Consider the following 9,489-nt stretch of genomic DNA (forward strand, 5'->3'; position numbering starts at 1 on the left):
GTTTGAAAGTCCTTGAGCTAAGCTTGCCTCTAAGGCAATAGTTGTAGAACATCTCATAAATGAAAATATAACGTGGTAGAGTCAACTCTTGCCTGTAGGGCATAATTTGTTGTTTGAAAGTCCTTGAGCTAAGTCTTGCCTCTAAGGCAATAGTTGTAGAACGTCTCATAAATGAAAACATAACGTGGTAGAGTCAACTCTTGCCCGTGGGACATAATTTGTTGTTTGAAAGTCCTTGAGCTAACTCTTGCCTCTAAGACAATAGTTGTAGAACATCTCATAAATCAAAATAAAATGTGGTAGTATCGACTCTTGCCCATGAAACATAACTTATTGTTTGAAAGTCCTTGAGCTAAGTTATGCCTCTAAGGCAATAGTTGTAGAAAATATCATAAATGAAAACATAACATGGTAGAGTCAACTCTTGCCGTGGGATATAATTTGTTGTTTGAAAGTCCCTGAGCTAAGTCTTTCCTCTAAGATAAGAGTTATAAAACATCTCATAAATCAAAATACAATGTGGTAATATTGACTCTTGCCCATGAAACATAACTTGTTGTTTGAAAGTTATACGTCTTGCCTCTACAATGTAGTAGTGTCAACTCTTGCCCATAAAACGTAGTTCATTGTTCGAAAGTTGTAAGTCTTGCCTTTATAATGTGATAGTGTCAACTCTTGCTCATGATAGTGTCAACTCTTGCTCTTGCCTTTATAATAATGATATTCATTTTTAAATAAGATTTTTGAATAAATTCAAGATTTTTAAAATAAGACTTTTTTCAAGTAACTTAAGATTTTTTTTAAGAATTAGCCAAAGTTTTGATCCGTTGGGAACCACACTTTGTGGATTTTCGAAAGTGCCTAACACCTTCTTTCGAATTTACTTGTGAACCCTTACCTAGACTCTGGTTATTTTTAAAAGGTTTTCTTTCAAAATCACTTTTTTAATGGTTTTTTAATTTTTCTTAAATTAAGTGGCGACTCTAAATTACTTTTTCAAAATAAATCAAATAGACTTCTCTTTTTGTTGCCACGAAGTTATGGAATGTTTTTAACTATTTTCGAAAATGAAGCATAAGAGCTGTCGTATTCACTACTACTTGCTGATTATTCTAAGTAGTCATAGATTGGGCTAATGCTGTGAAAGCAGCCCTGAACTCAGCATAGACCATTTCATTCAGAGGGTCTTTAAGAACTGGCGGTGGTGCTTGTTGGTTCCCGTTTCTTCTTCCATTAGTTTTCTTTGGAGGCATTTTACGTAAACGGGTAGAGGACGAGTTAGAATAAGAATTATAATAGATTTCACACTCTATCGTAGGGCATGAATTATGAAAGAAGTGATACCTTCCTAAAATATTTCGTAGCCTCTCGCCCATAAGTGTGGCATGCTTCACACCTATGAACAAGACTCTACTTAATGCAACTTTCAAACACCCTAGGACACTTTAAACCTGCAACTCTAATACCAAGTTTATCACGATCAGAGACTGCCCCCTAGTAGTTACACGGTGCTTAGAGTCACAAGTGACCCCAAGCTAACCCATGGTCTAACATAACTCTAAGAATACTAAAAAAGTAACAAAATACTGGGAGGAAGCTAAACTGAAATAACTGATGGAAATAAAATAGTGAAATGCTGAATATCAACTAAAAACTAGAAATAAAACTGTCTGGCAAACCAACATTTTGAAAATCTAAATATCTGTCTGAAAGCCTCTAAATCATAGTGAGTTGTTGGGACAAGCCCCTAACAACTCCAACTAACTGTAACTAAAAGAAAGCGGAAAATAAACACTGATAACTAGTCCTTGAATGATGAGACTCACCAAAACTGTTGTTGGATGTGGCGCAGAACGTGATAAGTATGATCTGGGTACTGAGTGTCCGAACCTATATTATGAGATAATACAACGCAAGAAGTATGCGATCAGTACTTTGAATGCACTGAGTATGTGATATGAGAAACCAACTAGTCGATCTGAACATGAATGCATGAAACATGATAAGCTGAATGCAAGACTAAGTTTATACATGTACTGTGTAAAATTGAATATTTGAATAACTGAATACAAGGTCATACATATCTGTACTGAAACATAAGCTGAACATAAATTGAGGACTGTGGGAGCTAACAATAATTGATTTACCCCAATCTGAGCAAACTGGGTCCAACCTGTAACCCCAATTGAAAGAGTGCTAGTACCTTATCAAGGGTGCCAACACTGGCTGGCGTGGATTGACTAAATTGATGTCCCAAAGGATTAGGGTGTCAGTCCTAACTAGCGGGTCACCCTTTATAACTGAAACACCTTGGATTTTGACCCTTAGAAATTTTCTGAGTTTGATCTTTCTGATCATCATACGACTCATCTTTACTTATAGTATGATATGGGTACAGTTTAGGGGTCTTGGTCGCATGTTACTCAGTATGGTTTTGGTTGTTTTCTGTACAAAGTATGAATGGACATCATAAGGATTGTATTGTAGTTTGATGGTACAAGATAGGAGATCCACTCGTTTATTGCTTAGTATGTCAAGCCCTTGGTAGGCTGCCTAGGGTACGGTTCTAGGGTACTAATCAAATGTTGTGGATACTAGTTGATCTATGAAATCGTATGTTGGACAGGATTGGAGTCCAACTTTTTGTCTAGGGTACGAGTGGTGGGTACCACTCGTATGTTGTGTGTACGAGTTAGGGGGACAAGTCATACCCTCTTGCGCATATTTTTCAACTTTTAAGCTGAGGGTATTCTGGACATTTCTCATCCCTAAACCCTTAAGAACCCATATATTATAACACTTTGTGGCCTCTAATAACACACTTTGAAGGATCAAAAAACTCTCAAAATCCTTTCTAAACTTTCTCTTGAATATTGGGCTAGGGTTTCTACAAGGTGTTCATCTAGAGGCTCAAGAGTCAAAATTCTTTCCGTGAATCTTCATGAATAAGGCATGTGACACTTCCCTCATTGTTAGTTCATGCAAATTATGTGTTTAAAGCTTTATTTATGAATTATTAATGGTGATTTTGAAAACCAATGTTAAGGGTTTTGTTGCATATTATTGGGTATTGTTTACTCTTGGTTTAAATTGTGAATATACATATTTTAATGATGGCTTTGCGTATGTGGGTCCTCGATAGTTATGATTTAATAATTGGGTCATGGTTGACCCTAAACTTGATCATTTTTACTTTGGTTTTGGTCTTGGTAATGGTATGCCCTCAATGTGTTTGTGAATTGTCTAAGAGAACAAACTTGTCATATATTGCATTGTGTTTTGGACTAAGGCATTGGCCTAAAGATTGTGAATCATTGGTAATTGGCTTTGTGAAGGCCTTGTTGGCTATACATTTATTCGAATTGTATCCTTGGTGGTTTAATTGGTTAAATAGGTTTGAGTCCCAACACATTAAATTGAACTAATGCCTTTGTTAGGCAATGGGTTTGAGTCCCAAATAAATAGTTGATTAATTATGGTATTGGCATGTGGTACGTTTGCAAGTGGTGTTGGTATGACGATACCAATGGTATGCCTTGGTAAGTAAGTGGTGTAATGGTTGTGTATGTGTAATGAATGGTTTTAATTTGGGATTTAAAGCAGGATGTGTAGCTGGGCCGTGAAAGTGGAGTCCAAAGGAATAACACTGGAAACTGGGCTAACCGGTTCGGGTGTCTTTATGATCGGGTGGTTTGAGTCCCCAAAAATGGGATGTTCAAGTCCCCGTTAATACATGTATTCGTGCTCAAGTCACCTTGATTAGGTCAAGAGATTTGAGTCCCCCATATAGGCATATACGATTTTGGATATTCTCTGGTTTGTGCAGCTACACGTACTGGGCCCTTTTATTTGGGGGAGAGCTGGGCCCATATGAACCGTGGATGCCTTGTTATATGATGGTTATGCTACATACCTCAGTTAATGTTTACAAAGTTCATGCTAATCTTATTCTCTATCCCAGAATGGTATATATATGTTTTGCATTGGTTATGTGCATTGGTTGATTGGTTTTGAACTGTTGGAATTATATCATTCTAACTAAGGATTCTTGTGGTTCCGGAGTTATCCTTATTCTTGAGTTACATGCTAGCGCTCCAACCGCTAACCGTCTTTGGATGTTGTATCCCTACGCGATGCAGGGACTGGTCATACTATCACACCTCCATCTCAATGACTTGGAATCAGGACAGCTTGTGCTGACTTGAAGTGGTGAGCTTTCATACTTCGGAAGGCTTCATTTCTTGCTTTTAGTTTCTTATGTCTTTATTGGATTAGACTTGGATATGATTTTGGCTATGGTCGGGGGTATGTACCAACTCGACATTCTTGGTTTGTTTTAGAGGCTTTGTATGGACAAACTGTGGATTTGGGTACGTTATGGAATGGAATGATTATGTTATGGTTGTTGGTTTGGTTTAGACGGTTTGACTTGGTTGGGTTGGTCTCAATATATACTTGTACCAAAGTCATTACATTAAAAATTACTCTATCTTGGTGTATATTCAAAATTTATCCGACACAAGGTATATGTTGGTTGGTTGGATTGGGTATCAGGATTGGTCTTTTATCCTTGTTGGACTTGAGTTGCTCATTATGAAAAGGCCCTGGTTTGGTTCATGTCAATAACCTATGGTGGCACCATAGTTCTGAAACTTAGAGACTTCTACTAAAGGTCTCGATTCTAACTGATGGGTGAGTCTTCATCTCTGCGTTCACTTAGTGCTAAGTACCACTCCCAATTGAACGACACTGAAAACTGATATATATGCTCAATATAGTAGTATTCTTTAAAATAGCAACATATACATAATCTAAAGTTCTCCAAACATGTCAATTGATACATGCTTGAAATCCTAAGTATTGGGTGTTCACCCACCAACTCTGTCTAATGCAACTGAACATGATAATAATTTAAAACTAATCATAATAGAGAATTTTATAAAATAAAACCCAAACTCAATAATTTATCAATAATAAGAAGATCACGAGGATTAGTATGAGAAGATACAAATCTTATTGAAAAACACATACTCATGGATGGACTCAAGGATTAAATCAAAATTCAACAAAAACTCATAATTATCACGGAACCTTAGTCAAAATGGTAATTTAAACTTGAGAGTTTGAAAACATCTTAGGGACTCAATGGGTGAAAGGAACCCATTGATGAAATCTCACATACCTGGAGGTGGAAGACTTGGAGAAATCCTTGAAAGTTGTGCCTGCAGTTGAGGAACCCTACTTTGCTATTTGAGGAGAGAAAATCACCCCTTTTTGCTAAGTGTCAATTGATTTTGAGTTTATGAGGTGTTAGGGTAATATTAATTCCCAATAACTGATCTAAGAGTACCCAAACAATGTAGGTTTAAGGTATGGGAAAAGACCAAAAAATCCTTCTTAAAATGTTCAGGAAATTTTGGGAAACAGTCATCACGGCTCGAGTAACGACTCGTTATGTCTGGTAACGAGTCATGGCCTGAGTCGTGACATAAGGACCTAAGGTTTGGGACCTTTTTATATGACAACAACTCCTCACCTGATGACTCATTAGGTTTGATAACGAGTCATCATGAGACTCGCTTCCAAGGGGCTAAGTTCTTGGTTCCTTACTGTTGTGACAATGGGTCCACACATAACGACTGATTATGTCTAACAACGAGTCTGTGCTAGACTCGTTTCCATTGGACTAATTTCTTGGTTACTTAATGTCATGGCAACAAGTCTAGACTATGACTCGTTTTGTCTGAAAATGGGTCATTGCCAGAGTCATTGTCACTGGCAGTTTGACTGTGCCTTAGAAGATTTTCCACAACCTTTTACTACGATATTGGATTACAGCAAGACTAGTGGCATTGAAAAGCTAATTTAATGGCTTATCTTTTTGGTGGATCTAAATCTTACAGACTTGCGGCATTACAGTATCTTAGACAACTATTTCCAATGTCTAGTTCAATGTCATGATCAGAATATATTTGGCAATTAACATGAAAATTATTATAAGAAGATATCCTCCAAGAAGAAAGAGTATTGCCATATGATCCAAGTACGAATTTATAGTTAAGAATAACTAACATTTTGTATGTAGGTCGATATTATATTTTTATATTATTATTATTATGATATTTTTATTCTTTTAGAGGCAGAGATGATAAATGATGAATTAAGAAATCATTGTTTGCAAAGATTGAAAAAAATTTAAAAGGTTGTGAAAAAAAATTTCAGGATTTTTTGACTATGCTAAGACCTATTTACAACGAGTAACAAGTGGACAATAGAAATAGATTAATCTTTGATGACCCACATTATAATATGCATTCTTTGTTGGTTGAACACCAACAATCAGTACCGAATTTGACAACTGAATAAAATTTGGTGTATGACAAAATAATGACAGCAGTGGATGAAGACAAAGGTGGAGTGTTCTTTTTATATGGTCATGGAGGAACTGACAAGACTTTCATTTGGAGAAATTTGTCTTCTGACATATGATCTAGAGGAGATATTATGTTAACTGTTGCATCAAGTGGAATTGCATCTCTTTTGTCTCCGAGTGGTTGAATAACTCATTCGAGATTTGCAACTCCTCTCAATCCAACTGAAGATGCAACATGCAATATAAAGCAAGGTAGTCCTCTAGCAAATTTAATTAAATTTGATTGTCAAGATAAAGTTAATTATTTGGAATGAGGTCGATAATGCATAGAGACCGTCTTAAAACTCTTGATCAGACTCTCAGAGATATTCTTAGGTTTAAAAACACATCCAGTTTGGATAAATATTTTGGAGGAAAAAAATTGTTCTAGGTGGTGACTTCAGATAGATTTTGCCCGTCATAACCAAAGGAACTAGAAAAAATATTGTTAATGCCACTTTAAATTCTTCAGCTTTATGGAGCCACTGTAAAGTTTGTAAGCTAACAAAGAATATGATATTGCAAGGGAATCAGTTAGGCAGACATTTGGAAGAGTTAAGAAACTTTGCTAATTGGATTTTGACAATCGTTGATGGAAACATTGAAAGCTCCATTGATGGCATTGAGACTATTCAAAATCCCTGATGATCTTCTCATTAAGGATTGTGTCGATCCAATATCGATAATTGTAGAGAGTACATATATTAATTTCTACCATCATTCCAGTGACATAGATTACCTCCAGCAAAGAGCAATTTTTGCTCTGACTCTAGACATGGGGGAGTTGATCAATATTTTTATAGTATTACTTAAGAAGACATATCTAAGTTCTGATACAGTTTGTATGTCTGATCATTCTTTTACGACATTGGAGCATGTACACATACCAAAATTCCTAAATAATAGTAAATTTTTGAATTCAAAATCACTCAATCACATTAAGGGTAGGTGTACCGGTAATGTTATTGAGAAACAAAGATCAATCATCAGGATCATATAATGGGACGAGGCTGATCATCACAAGACTTGAAAATCGAATTATAGAAGCTAAGATTTTATCAAGATAAATGACAGGTGAAAAGGTGTTTATCCCAAGAATGAGTTTGACACCATTTGAAGCGAGAATATCTTTTAAGTTTTAGCGAAGACAATTTTCCATCGTTGTCTCATTTTTATGACCATCAATAATAGTCAAGGACAATCATTGTCTTATGTTGGGTTATTTTTTAAGAAATCAGTATTTACACATGGAAAATTCTATGTTGCTCATTCACGAGTGACAAGTAGGAAAGGATTAAAGATTTTAACCTACGGTGATAAAGAAAGAATAACAAATAAAGTAAAAATTTTAGCGTACAAAAAGATTTTTTATAATTTAATTTAAGAAATTAATAAATAAAATTTTCAATTGTCTTTTGATCTTTTGTTCTCATCATGTTGGGCAGTTTGCTAATAATTTTTTCATGTGATTTGCTTCTTATTAATCAAAATGAGTATTTTATTTGCTCTTTGCTCTAAAGACTTTTTCATAAAAAACATAAAATTTAAGAAATGGTTGAATATTTACCGATGGTTCAAAGGGAAAAGTCGGATATAACAAGACCAGTATTGTAGAGAGCCACTAATATACAGGGAAATCAAGATCAACATGGTAGAGAGCCACTAATCTGCATGGGAGAAAATTCTTTGGTGAGTTCATATAATACAACTTGTATTATAACTTCATAAAACATTAACACATGGCTCATTTTCACCATGCCTTTCAAATTTGTGTTCCAGATTCAAAGAGAAAATTTGATCAGAGATGTTTTAGAGAATCGAAATGACAATCATCAATGAATTAATACAAATAGAGGAATGGTTGATAGAGTTTTATTTCTTTTCCTTCCCTTTCATTGTACAGATAACTATGTCCCGTGTACATTTTATATTCCTCTACTAAGGTTCAACGGATTTTGCAAGGTAAATCTAAAAGTAGGTGAAGATAACACTTCATCAATTACATCCAAAATACAAGGTCGTTTTAGCCGAAGCTAAAAGCTCACTATTTTCATATAGAGTAGTCTTCAATTTTTTTTTGAAAAGGGGACTAAGCAGGTAACAATAACTTTCACTTTTAAACTGATTTTTTCTCAATTTTTCATTTTAAGAGATATGATGGTTCATTTTTTATGTTGAAGGAGCAGGTTGCTGGAGTTGAAATGCACATATGTGGCAGCAAAAGAGTAACAAAATTCTCTATTATTTTTTCAAATAGGGAAGCTTTAAAGTTTTATTTTTCAATCAGCATAAATTACTTAATTGATGTGTCCTCGGGTTTTTATTCTATCGTGCCAAAATCGGATAAAAGAAATATGCAATAGAGACAAATAAGAAAGCTCACGAATAGGTAGCCGAGAAGATGATGGAGCTTTTTATGTTCAAACCCTTTAGGTGGAGAGAGAATAAGAATTATTTGGTGAATGAGATTACTAATTCAGGTATGTTCAAAGTGTAATGTGGAATTAGAGAGCTGTAATAATGCTACGCTATAATATCCTTTATGTTATTTTTGAGAGTCGCTCAATTCCTTCTAATAAGAAATCGTAACTAAATTTAATTATTAGGAAAATATTTTTGTTAATACTACTGCTACTTTGAGTTATTAGTTACTCATTTTATACTAAAACTTTCATGTAACTGTACACTGAGTTAAGAACTATAAATGGTTTTTTTCAATCTACAAAAACTACATAACTGATGTATCTTTAGGTGTTCATTCTACTGTGCTAAAATCATATAAAAGGAATAAACAACATAGACAAATGAGAAAGCATTGAAATAGGTACTCAAGAAGATAATGAATCCCTTATGATAATACTAATTGTTTACCATTGAAATAGGTAATCGCCCTACCCCTTCGCATTCTGCGAACAGCCTGTCTAACCTCTTCTACCTTAAAACGTCTACAATAGCTAAAATCCCGACACTCCTCTGAGTGCTCCAGCTCCCCTAACACAATAGCTCTATCCCCTTCGTCATTCAAGAGCCTATGAAAGTACGACTGCCATCTATTCTTAATGTGGCCGTCCTCCACC

General features: G+C 35.1%; 1 long non-coding RNA gene across 4 annotated transcripts in view; it reads right to left on the reverse strand.

The window, feature by feature from the left end:
* Window positions 1-1,587: 1,587 nt before the first annotated feature.
* The window catches only part of LOC107878142, an 18,464-nt gene continuing 10,562 nt past the window's right edge, over window positions 1,588-9,489 (reverse strand). For all 4 annotated transcript variants that reach the window (XR_001676745.2, XR_001676744.2, XR_001676746.2 and 1 more), the window contains 2 exons: window positions 7,980-8,079; window positions 1,588-1,890 (listed from right to left, as the gene is read on the reverse strand). This is a non-coding gene — a long non-coding RNA (uncharacterized LOC107878142). The remainder of the gene's footprint in view (window positions 1,891-7,979; window positions 8,080-9,489) is intronic.

Source organism: Capsicum annuum, chromosome 7 (genome assembly GCF_002878395.1).
Source record: "Capsicum annuum cultivar UCD-10X-F1 chromosome 7, UCD10Xv1.1, whole genome shotgun sequence".
NCBI lineage: Eukaryota > Viridiplantae > Streptophyta > Magnoliopsida > Solanales > Solanaceae > Capsicum > Capsicum annuum.